This window comes from Macaca nemestrina, chromosome 19, assembly GCF_043159975.1.
Source record: "Macaca nemestrina isolate mMacNem1 chromosome 19, mMacNem.hap1, whole genome shotgun sequence".
NCBI classification, from domain to species: domain Eukaryota; kingdom Metazoa; phylum Chordata; class Mammalia; order Primates; family Cercopithecidae; genus Macaca; species Macaca nemestrina.
This window is the reverse complement of record NC_092143.1, coordinates 42201450-42213525: the sequence shown is the minus strand read 5'-3', so window position 1 is coordinate 42213525 and position 12076 is coordinate 42201450. Positions and strand designations below refer to the sequence as shown.

General features: G+C 46.7%; 1 protein-coding gene and 1 pseudogene across 8 annotated transcripts in view; both read left to right on the top strand.

Moving 5' to 3' along the window:
* LOC105489393 (lipase G, endothelial type) overlaps positions 1–12076 on the top strand; it is a 114104-nt gene that overhangs the window by 72309 nt on the left and 29719 nt on the right. The gene's annotated exons all lie outside the window — the stretch shown is intronic.
* LOC139360021 (calpain small subunit 1 pseudogene) lies at positions 4692–6120 on the top strand (annotated as a pseudogene).

The following is a 12076-nucleotide window of genomic DNA, read 5'->3' as shown; positions in this document are numbered from 1 at the left end:
GAGGAGGTTCAGGCTGGAGGTAAGATTTGAGAACAACATAAAGATGGCTTTGAAAGCATGAAAGTTGATGAGATTATCAGAGGAGTGGTTTTAGGTAAACAAAAATGAAGAGGTCCATGGACTGAACCCCAAGCTCTCCAGCAACAAGGAGTCTGTGAACAGAGGAAACTGAGATGAGGGATCAGGGAGAGAGGAGGGAAATCAGAAGGGGCTTCAGGAGGAGGGAGTGGTTCATGAGCGGGGGGTAAGAGCAGAGGATTGTGGCTCAGTGGAGGCCACGGGGGACTTTGATGAGAGTGGTTGGGGTCGGGGGAGAAGCTGCCTGGAGCCTAATAGGAGGTAATAGGGAAAAATTGGAACCAGGGAGCACAGAGGACTCTTTAAAGGAATTTTACTTTAAAGGGAAGTAGAAAAGTCTAGAGAAGGAAGTTAATTGTATTTTTTTAAAGAGGGAGAAATTATAACTGACTTGTATGCTGATGGGAATGATCCAGTAGACAGCAAAAAATAGTTGGAGTGGTGGCCTTGCATAAGTGAGAGGGGATGAAATCTGGTGTGTAAATGGAGGGGGTGTGAGTTTAGATAGAAGCACAGACAGTCTGAACAGGAAGGGAGGCCGAGGACATGGTACAGATACAAATAGTTGGATGGGTATGATAGAGGAGGAGGCTCATGGATGTTCTCTTCTGGTTGTCTTATTTTTCTAGTGCAATATGAAGTCAGGTCATCAGCTGAGGGTGAGGATGGGAGAGATGATGGAGGTTTGAGGAGAAAGAAGATGTGAGAGCATTGTCTAGAAGGAGGAGTAGATGGGGTACGTAGTCCAGGGAAATAGAATTTTATTGCTAGGCAGAATTAAAAGACCTGTTGAGGTTAGTGGTCATTAACTGGATTTAGCAGTGCTTTTTTCAGTTTGTTCTGCTTTGGTGGTATAGGTACCAGAATACGTGAAAAACTGGATTTAATCAAGAGTTTGGTGGTTTGAAAAAGTGTACCTGAGGAACCATATGCCCTTGCCATTTTGGGGTAGGAGGTTGGATAGGATAGTCATTTTTATTAACTGTTTTATTGTGTTTATTGGTCCATTTAGATATTCTATATCTTCTAGCGTCAGTTCTTTATCACATATTTTACTAGAAAATGGACCATTTTGGATCAGGTTTTTGTTTGTTTGTTTGTTTTGTTTTGTTTTTTTCCCCCACAGAACTTTGGAGATGCCCAGAGCATTTAAAATTGAACTTCACTTGGTGATCTAGGCCTCCAGTCTGCCATTTGTCCTGCCCTCTTCCAGTCTGTGGAAGTGACTGGAGAGAGAAGCATGTCAGCAGGTGGGCTGCATGGTGTGCTCAGCTGTGTTTCATCAGTACAGTGCTGGCTACAGTCCTGTCCCTGGGAGTGAAGCAGGATAGGTAGTCAGGGAAGTGACCATGTTCTTGGGAGTCAGCAACCGCAATGATCATACAGCCAACACAATAAGCCTCAGCATTTGCATTGTAACTGAGGTCATTCAAGCAAAGCTATCTTCAGTACAGACTTTCCCCTCTAGAAAGCATGTACATTTTGATTTTTACCTGTCCTCAGAATGACCCTTTGTTCATTATAATAGTAAAAGACACACCCCTGGGTGGAGATTTAAGATGCTAATGAGACATGTGACATATGAACAAATATGTATGGCTACTGCACATATGCACCCAGAGGACCTCCCAGAACGTTTCTACTAGCAACACCTTTTCCCACCTTATGAATAATCATGTAAGACATCAGAAAGTGAGTCCCCTAGTGCCAGCTTTGCTGTCTCATCCTTACATACAGCCTCCTCTGAATTCTCTCAAGGTGTACTGTTGTATTAGTCCATTCTTACTCTGCTATGAAGAAATACTCAAGACTGGATAATTTATAAAGAAAAGAGGTTTAATTGACTCACAGTTCTGCATGGCAGGGGAGACCTCAGAAAACTTATAATCATGGCGGAATGATTTTGTGTATAGGACAAATAGGAGAAGAATATTAATCTGGTAAATTAAAATAACACTCTGGGCTGGGTGTGGTGGCTCATGTCTGTAATCCCAGTACTTTGGGAGGATCACCTGAGGTCAGGAGTTCAAGACCAACCTGGTCAACATGGCAAAACTCCGTCTCTACCAAAAATACAAAAATTAGCCAGGTGTGGTGGCACGTGCCTGTAATCCCACCTACTTGGGAGGCTGAGGTGCGAGAATTGCTTGAACCCGGGAGGCAGAGGTTGCAGTGAGCAGAGATCATGCCACTGTATTCCAGCCTGGGCGACAGAGTGAGACTCCGTCTCAAACAACAACAACAACAACAACAACAACAAAACACTCTGAGCTGAACCACTCTGGTATATTTTGTTTTTTATAGGAGTGGGGATGGTGGGGTGAATGGAGCCTGACAACCACTCCCTGAGCCTCTCATAATATGGCCAATTACCATGCACGACCTCTCCCAAAAGAAATGTGCCAGGCCTGGCTGGTCTCTCAAGTAAATCCCTCTGCACTCCCCCAAATGCTGGTTAAAGCTAATGTTTCACCTGCTTCTTGCCTATATAAATACAGGAGAAAAACACGACCATGCGTGAATAGCATGCATGAAGTTGCATGAAAATAAATTATTCAGTTTCCCTTAGATGTCTTCTGAATGGAAGACTTCAAGAAATTGGAACTCATGATTTGCAAAAGAGGGGAAACATAAAAAGTAAAGAAACCAGGCAAGGCATGGTGGCTCACACCAGTAATTCCAACGCTCTGGGGGGTCGAGGTGAGTGAATCCCTTGAGCTCAGGAGTTCAAGACCGGCCTGGGAAACATGGTGAAACCACATCTCTACCAAAAAAAAAAAAAAAAAAAAAAAAACCTGACTGTGGCAGAGTGAAACCATGTCAAACAGTAAAAAGAAACAATGAAAGAACGAAAGGAAAGAAAGAAAGAAAAAAAGAAAGAAAGAAAAAAGAAAGAAAGAAAGAAAGAAAGAATAAGAAAGAAGGAAAGAAAGAAAGAAAGAGAAAGAACCCGAAATACACCTATCAGAAGCTACCTTCAGCATTCAGGAGAGCTGAGGTCATACTGCAAGTGGAGATTTCAATTTAGGCTCAGTCACCTTGCTCTGTAGTCTCTCACCCGGTGCTTCCCAGACTGTGTTCCTGGAGAATTCTGATCCCTCATGTTAAAAGAAAAACTTCAGCCAAATTAAATTTAAAGGAGTTTAACTGAGCAATGCATGATTCGTGAATTGGGCAGCCCTCAGAATCACAGCAGATTCAAAGAGGCTCTAGGGATGCCTCGTGATCAGAACAAATTTACAGGCAAAAAAAAAAAAAAAAAAAAAAAAAGTGACGTACAGAAATTGGAAGGGAGGTACAGAAACAACTGGATTAGTTACAGGTTGGTCTTTGCCTTATTTGAACACAATTTGAACACTCAGCAGTCTATGAGTGGTTGAAGTGTGGTTGCTGGGATTGGCCAAGACTCAGCTATTGTTACAGGCACATACTCCTAAATTAGGTTTTCAATCTTGTCTACCTATTAAGTTAGGTTATGGTTTGTCCGTGAGCGGATCACGAGGTCAGGAGTTCAAGACTAGCCTGACCAACATGGTAAAACCCTGTCTCTACTAAAAATACAAAAATTAGCTGGGCATGGCAGCGCACACCTGTAATCCCAGCTACTTGGGAGGCTGAGGCAGGTGAATCACTTGAACTCGGGAGGCAGAGGTTGCAGTGAGCCAAGATTGCATCACTGCATTCCAGCCCTGGGCAACAGAGCGGGACTCCATCTAAAAAAAAAAAAAAAAGAAGTAGGGGTCCTTCTCAGGCCATGTTTAGTTTGCTGTAACACTCACTAAACTCTTTGTGGGGTGAGGGTTCTGTGGTCAGATCAATTTAGTAAAAGCTGAAAATTCTGTCCCTTTCTTGGAGATTCACAACACACTTCATTTATGTAATCATGTAATAAGCTCCTTCTATCTGCCAGGCTTTATTTTGGGGTCTGGGAGAATGGTAATAAAGGAAAGCAAATGCAGTTGCTGCTTTCATGGATTTTTTACCCTAATCGGGAGATGGACATTAATCAAATAGCCAAACAAATAATGTATAATTACAAACCAAGGTAAGTTCTACAAAAGAAAGGAATATGCTTATAGGAAACCTAGGCAAGGGTTCAGAAAAAGTGACTTTGAGGAAAGGATGCAAACAGATATCTGAAGCTTGCAGAGTTAGCATTAACGAGGCCAACGACCAGATCTTGAGGCTTTAGGATGTCCAATAAAAATATACTGTGATTGGCCGGGCACGGTGGTTCACGCCTGTAATTCCAGCACTTTGGGAGACTGAGGCAGGAGGATCATGTGAGGTCAGAAGGTCAAGACCAGCCTGACCAATATGATGAAACCCTATCTCTACTAAAAATACAAAAATTAACTGGGCCTGGTGGTATGTGCCTGTAATTCCAGCTACTAGGGATGCTAAGACAGGAGAATCACTTGAACCCAGGAGGCAGAGGTTGCAGTGAGCCAAGATCGCGTCATTGCACTCCAGCCTGGGCAACAAGAGCAAGACCCTGTCTCAAAAAAAAATTTATATATAAATATACTGTGATCCACATATGTAATTATAATTTCTCCAGCAACTACATTATAAAAAGTAAAAAAAGCAGTGTCAGACCCGAGAGTTGCGGCCTGAGTCACCGGCCCCGCCCTCTGGAGCCGGACGCTGCGGGAGGCCCGGGAGCGGCAGCGGAACGGACTCCCAGACCTCCGGACGCGTGAGGTGCAGTGAGTCGCAGCCATGTTCCTGGTTAACTCGTTCTTGAAGGGCGGCGGCGGCGGTGGCGGGGGAGGCGGGGGCCTGGGTGGGGGCCTGGGGAATGTGCTTGGAGGCCTGATCAGCGGGGCCGGGGGCGGCGGCGGCGGTGGTGGAGGCGGCGGCGGCGGCGGTGGAGGCGGTGGAACTGCCATGCGCATCCTAGGCGGAGTCATCAGCGCCATCAGCGAGGCGGCTGCGCAATACAACCCGGAGCCCCCGCCCCCACGCACACATTACTCCAACATTGAGGCCAACGAGAGTGAGGAGGTCCGGCAGTTCCGGAGACTCTTTGCCCAGCTGGCTGGAGATGACATGGAGGTCAGCGCCACAGAACTCATGAACATTCTCAATAAGGTTGTGACACGACAGCCTGATCTGAAAACTGATGGTTTTGGCATTGACACGTGTCGCAGCATGGTGGCCGTGATGGATAGCGACACCACAGGCAAGCTGGGCTTTGAGGAATTCAAGTACTTGTGGAACAACATCAAAAGGTGGCAGGCCATATACAAACAGTTTGACACTGACAGATCAGGGACCATTTGCAGTAGCGAACTCCCAGGGGCCTTTGAGGCGGCAGGGTTCCACCTGAATGAGCATCTCTATAACATGATCATCCGACGCTACTCAGATGAAAGTGGGAACATGGATTTTGACAACTTCATCAGCTGCTTGGTCAGGCTGGACGCCATGTTCCGTGCCTTCAAATCTCTTGACAAAGATGGCACTGGACAAATCCAGGTGAACATCCAGGAGTGGCTGCAGCTGACTATGTATTCCTGAACTGGAGCCCCAGACCCACCCCCTCACCGCCTCGCTATAGGAGTCACCTGGAGCCTCGGTCTCTCCCAGGGCCCATCCTGTCTGCAGTCACATCTTTGTGGGGCCTGCTGACCCACAGCTTTTGTTCTCCCAGTACTTGTTACCCAGCTTCTCAACATCCAGGGCCCAATATGCCTGCCTGGAGTTTCCCTTGACTCTAGAACACTCTAACAAGCTCTGTCCAAGGGTCTCCCCACTCCCACCAGGCCCTGCACACACCCGCTCCGTAACCTCTCCCCTGTATCTGTGCCAAGCCTAGCATTTGTGATGCCTCCATGCCCAGAGGGCCCTCTCTCGGTTCTGGGAGGATGACTCCAGTCCCTGCACGCCCTGGCACACCCTTCATAGTTGCCACCCAGGCGGCCAAGCTCCAGACCGTGCCAGACCCAGGCGCCCCAGTGCCTTTGTCTATATTCTGCTCCCAGACTGCCAGGCCCAGGAGGAAATAAACACGACCTGGTTGCTGGAAAAAAAAAAAAAAAAAAAAAAAGTGAAAAAAAGGTGAAAACAATTTTAATAATATATTTTACCTAACTCAGTCTGTCCAAGGTATTATTTCAATATGCATTCAACATAAAAAATATTAATGTAAGAATTTACATTCTTTTTTTTGTCTTAAGTCTTCAAATCTGGTGGGTATTTTCTGCTTATGGCACATCTCAGTGTAGACTAGCCATGTCTCAAATGCTCATAAACCACAGGTGGCCCATGGATGCTGCATTTGATGACAAGCATCTAGAGAAACGGGTGGCAGGGCCACTGTGGCAGGAAGGCAGAGGGACGAGGGTGTGAGGTGCTGCCCTCACCTGGGCCAGTCCATGGAAGGTGGTGTAGGCATGTTAAGAATCTTGACCTTGAAGCTGAGCCACTGATGGCATAAAACATATTAAAAGTCCTGAGAAGGCCGGGCGCGGTGGCTCAAGCCTGTAATCCCAGCACTTTGGGAGGCCGAGGCGGGTGGATCACGAGGTCAGGAGGTCGAGACCATCCTGGCTAACACGGTGAAACCCTGTCTCTAATAAAAATACAAAAAAAATTAGCTGGGCATGGTGATGCGTGCCTGTAGTCCCAGCTTCTTGGGAGGCTGAGGCAGGAGAATGGCGTGAACCCAGGAGGCGGAGCTTGCAGTGAGCCGAGATCGCACCACTGCACTCCAGCCTGGGCGACAGAGCGAGACTCCGTCTCAAAAAAAAAAAAAAAACAAAAAACAAAAAACAAAAAACTCCTGAGAAGTTCTGCAGTGAAAAAGCCCATTCTTGCTTGTCTAACTCAGTGTTCCCACTTTTATTCCATGTAACACCTAACAATGTCCTAGGGTCACACATTGGGAAATGCTGCTCTAGTTGACTACACTTAGAGGAAGTCTTGCTGCTAATATAAACTTAAGCAAGAGCTGGTTACGGTGGCTCACGCTTGTAGTCTCAGATACTGGGGAGGCTGAGACAGGAGGATGGCTTGAGGCCAGGAGTTCAAGACCAGCCTGGACAACATAGTGAGACTCCGTCTCTATAAAAAGCAAAACAAAAAAATTAGCTGGGTGCGGCAGCATGCACCTATGGTTCCAACTACTTGGGAAGCTGAGGTGGGAGGAATGCCTGAGCTCAGAAGTTCAAGGCTGCAGTGAGCTATGATCAAGCCACTGTACTTCAGCCTGGGAGATAGAACAAGATGCTGTCTCAAAAACAAACAAACAAACAAACAAAAACCCCAGAACCCCCCCCCTTCAAAACCCTTAAGCAGTTGGAGGTTTCAGGCCTCTCAACTTATTGAGGGGATAGCGAGGCTATATGTTATCCAGACCTAAGACCAGGTAAGCATAGAGATGCTGCCTGGTGGAAACTTGGCATTCCCTTTCTAAACTTTGTAGGCAGCAAATGATGCAAGAGAATCCAAGTGCTAGCCAAGAGTCAAAAAGTAAGGGCTTTGCACTTGGAATTCAGAGTGTGAGTAAATTGTGCATTCATTTATATTTGTCATTTCTTTTTGAGTTTCTACAGCACGTAGCACAATGGCAGGAATGTGTTAGGTGAGTATTTGAAGGGGTCATGTTTGTGTTCTTTTTTTCAGGCAATGGTATGTCTTTATTTCACGTCCTCCGCTAAGTCTGGTCCTCTCAGTCCTTCATCATCTCTTCTGTCTTTGAATGGGGAGAGGCCATGGGAAAAGCACTGATCTTGGAATTAGAGGCTGGGTGCCATGGCTTACACCTGTAATCCCAGCGCTTTGGGAGGCCCAGTCAGGAGGATCGCTTGCCCAGGAGTTTGAGAACAGCCTGGGCAACACAGCGAGACCCTGTCTCTACAAAAAACATAAAATAAGGTCAGGTGCGGTGGCTCACGCCTGTAATTCCAACTCTTTGAGAGGCCAAGGCAGGTAGATCACCTGAGGTCAGGAGTTCGACACCAGTCTGGCCAACACGGTGAAACCCCGTCTCTATTAAAAATACAAAAATTAGCTTGGTGTGTTAGTGTGTGCCTGTAATCCCAGCTACCTGGGAGGCTGAGGCAGGAGAATCTCTTGGACCCTGGAGGTGGAGGTTGCAGTGAGCTGAGATCTCGCCATTGCACTCTAGCCTGGGGGACAGAGCAAGACTTCCTCTCAAAAAAAAAAAAAAAGAAAGAAAAAAGAAAATAAATAGCTGGGCATGGTGGCAGGCACTTGTAGTCTAGCAGCTTGGGAGGCTAAGGTGGAAAGATCACTTGGGCTCAGGAATTTGAGGCTGCAGTGAGCCATAATTTTGTCATTGCACTCCAGTCTGAGTGACAGAGTGAGATGCTGTCTCAAAAAAAGAAAAAAAAAAAAAAAGGAATTAGTAACCCAAGTTTGTGTTCCATCTCTGCCTTTTTACCAACTGTGTGACCTTGAGTAAGTCAGTTAATCTGGCTGGGTCTTGGGATCATGATCTGTAAAGTGAGACAGTTGTACTAAATGATCTCCAAGGTTTATTTTAGTTTTAATACTATAGATCTATGCTGTCCAATATAGTAGCAACCAGCTACATGCGGCTATTGAGCCCTTGAATATGCTAGTCAGAACTGATGTGTGCTATAAGTGTAAAATACACACTGGATTTCAAAACAAAAATGTAAAATATCTCAATAATTTTTTTTATATTGGCAACATGTTGAAATGACAATATTTGGATATGTTGGGTTAAGTGAAATATATTAATTTCTTTTTAAAAATGTTTTTACTTATTTATTTGGGTAGAGATGAGGTCTCCTTATGTTGCCCTAGCTGGTCTCAAACACCTAGCCTCAAGCCATCCTCCCACTTTGACCTCCCAAAGTGCCAGGATTACAGGCGCACCCAGCCACTTAATTTTAATTTCATGTGTTTCTTTTTACCTTTATAATAGGGTTACTAGGAAACATAAAATTATATATGTGCTGCTAGGGACTGAATTGGGACCCCCCTCAAATTCCTATGTTGAAGCTCTAACTCCCCATGATGTATTTGAAGATGGGCCCTGGGGGAGATCATTAGGTCTAGATGAGGTTATGAGATGAGGCACCATGATGGGATTAGAGTTGTTACTGGAAAAGACATCAGCATTCTCTCTCTCTCTCTGCCACATGAGGACACAGTGAGAAGGCAGCCATCTATAAGCCAGAAAGAGGGCCCTCACCAGAAACCGACTATGCCAATATCCTCATCTTGGACTTCTAGTCTCCAGAACTATGAGAAAATAAGTTTCTGTTGTTTAAAAACACTAAGTTGATGGTATTCTGTTCTGGCAGCCCAAACTGACCAAGACATGCGGGCTGTGTTATATATTTCTGTTGGACAGCATTGGTCCAGGTATCTGGGAACTCCTACATACCAGCCCGCCTTCTGGCACTTGTAACTTTCTGCATTGTGTCTATGAGAGCACAGGCATGGTCTCCAAGCCAGTGTTTCCTCCCTAGCAGCTGCTCAATAAGTTTCTGGCAATTAAGTCATTTTCTTACTTGTAAGAATATAAACAGTCTCTGGATAATGTATGTAAAAGAGGACCTCATTAAGATAATATTGGGTAACAACTGGAATCTCTGCAGGGCAGAAGAACCAGGCTTGGAGGATATACTCAGGCAGACAGCAATGTCCCAAATCCCACTGCAGACTAGTATGGGGGTGACTCCACTGCTGCACCAGAGAACCAGAGTTGGCTGCCCACTGGCAGACTGAGTATGTGCTTCCAGCCTCATTAGCTTCCAGTTCAGAGTTCGGTTGAGTTTGAATCGGGGACCAGCTGCCAGGGAGGTTGGGAAGGTGAGCAATTGCTTTTGAGCTTTTTTTAGTGGAAAGTGGGGTGTTATCATAAGCAGAAGATTTATTCCTTTAACACAGGAAGGGTCTTTAGATGCTGGGCTGCCAAATAAGGACTGGAACCCTTTCTTTGTTGCCTGAGACCTTGAAATTTTGTCTGCAACACAGCTGAAGTTCCACCAAGACTCCTCAGCTGGAACTCCTCCAGGCGAGAGCCTCTTCAGATCTCCTTGTACTTCTGGGAAGTATGAAGCAGAACAGTTGATGTCATGCATTCTAATGCTACAATTCTAATTTCATGATGTCCTTTCAAAGTTCTTGCATGATATTTTAGTGTAGAGACACAGGAGGGCACTCTAACCAACTAGCAATAAAACATAAATGGTTTCACAGTCTTGGCCGTTAAAAAATGGATGTTGATTTGTCGAACCTGTAAAACACAGGTTTTTCTTTCTTTCAATTTATTTATTTATTTATTTGAGACGGAGTTTCACTCTTGTTGCCCAGGCTGGAGTGCAATGGCGTGATCTTGGCTCACCACAACCTCCGCCTCCCAGGTTCACACCATTCTCCTGCCTCAGCCTCCCGAGTAGCTGGGATTATAGGGATGCGCCACCACGCCCGGCTAAGTTTTTTGTATTTTTAGTAGAGACAGGGTTTCTCCATGTTGGTCAGGCTGGTCTCGAACTTCTGACCTCAGGTGATCCGCCTGCCTCAGCCTCCCAGTGTTGGGATTACAGGTGTGAGCCACCGCGCCCGGCCAGGTTTTTCTTTTTTTTCTAGGCAGGATAACTAACTTTGCAGGACTACCTTCCAACAATACCCTGCAAAATACCCTAGCTTCCGTGGGGGTATCTCACCTATGACAAAGGCTCTCAAGACACACCCTCCACATTATCCAGTTAATGTTCCAGGGACCGTGACTGTGAGCAACTCAGAACAGGGAAGGAGTTTTTTTCTTCTGTTGTCCAGGCTGGAGTGTAGTGGTGTGATCATGGTACATTGCAGCCCTGAACTCCTGGGCTCAAGGACTCCTTCCACCTCAGCCTTCCAAGTATTAATAGCTTGCACCACAGGAGTACCACTTTGTCTGGCTAATTAAAAAAATTTTTTTGGTAGAGATGGGTGTCTATGTTGCCAGGGTTAGGGAAGAAGATTTTTGACTATAGCTTACCCGCTGCCTCAGCCACAAGACCGGGTTGCCAACGGCTCACATTTAAAGGTCAGTTGGCCAAATTGAACCTAGAGCAGAGAAGAGAGACCCGATTGTCTTGAGACTTTCTTCAAATCTGCAGCCTGTCCCCATGACTCAGTTTTCCCGTCTGTAAAATGGAGATAACATTAGACCTGTCTGTATAGTTTGCTCATGAAGAGAGAGAGAGTGGGAACAACATAGCTGGGAGTGACATTTACCATCGCATACAGACCATTGAATTCCATACTCAAAAACTAAAGCCAGCCTGCGTCTTGTTAATGAATGATAGCACACGGGAGGGACAAAGCGTGCTCTGCTGGCAGCTGGAGTAACAAAAGTAACGAGGCGAGGTAGGAACAGGATCTGCTGGCTCCGGCTCGGTTTCCTCACACAGGTCCCTCCAGCTGGAGCCACAACAATAGGGAGGAAGGGGCGCGGGGCTGCTGCGGGGCTTTTCCCTCCCCAGGCAGGGGCAGGACCTGTTCCGGGTGACTGCAGGGTTACTCGCGGTCAAGGGTATCGCCTTGAAGAGCCGGCTCCTCCAGGCTGGAGCGAGGCTGGATGGCCGGGCGCAGCCTCTCAGCCTCTCGCACCCGCCCTGCGTCCGCAGTGGCTGTTGGCGCAGCAGCCCAGCCGGTGTTCCGGGCTCAGTCCCCGCTCCCCAGCGCCAGACGCAGACTCTGGGCCAAGTTCTCCTTCCGCTCGCTGCTTTCTGCCCCAGGACCCGGATCAATAAAGGGAAAGAGAGCCGGGAGGAAATGATGGAGAACAGAGAGAAAGGAGGTGCTTGATTTCGCTCACCCAGCAGTTAGTGCTCACCGGCAGACACCGGGCGCTGGTCACGCGTCTCAGACACCAAATCTCGGCTCGCTGGTCCCTTTGAGGAGGTCGCCTGGGGTTCCCGCAGCCCTCCACCCCACCGTAGGAGAGTGCCTGCCACGAGCTCCGCGCCGCGCTAAGTGCTTTGCTACGTGAACTCCTAGTTTTCCCAAC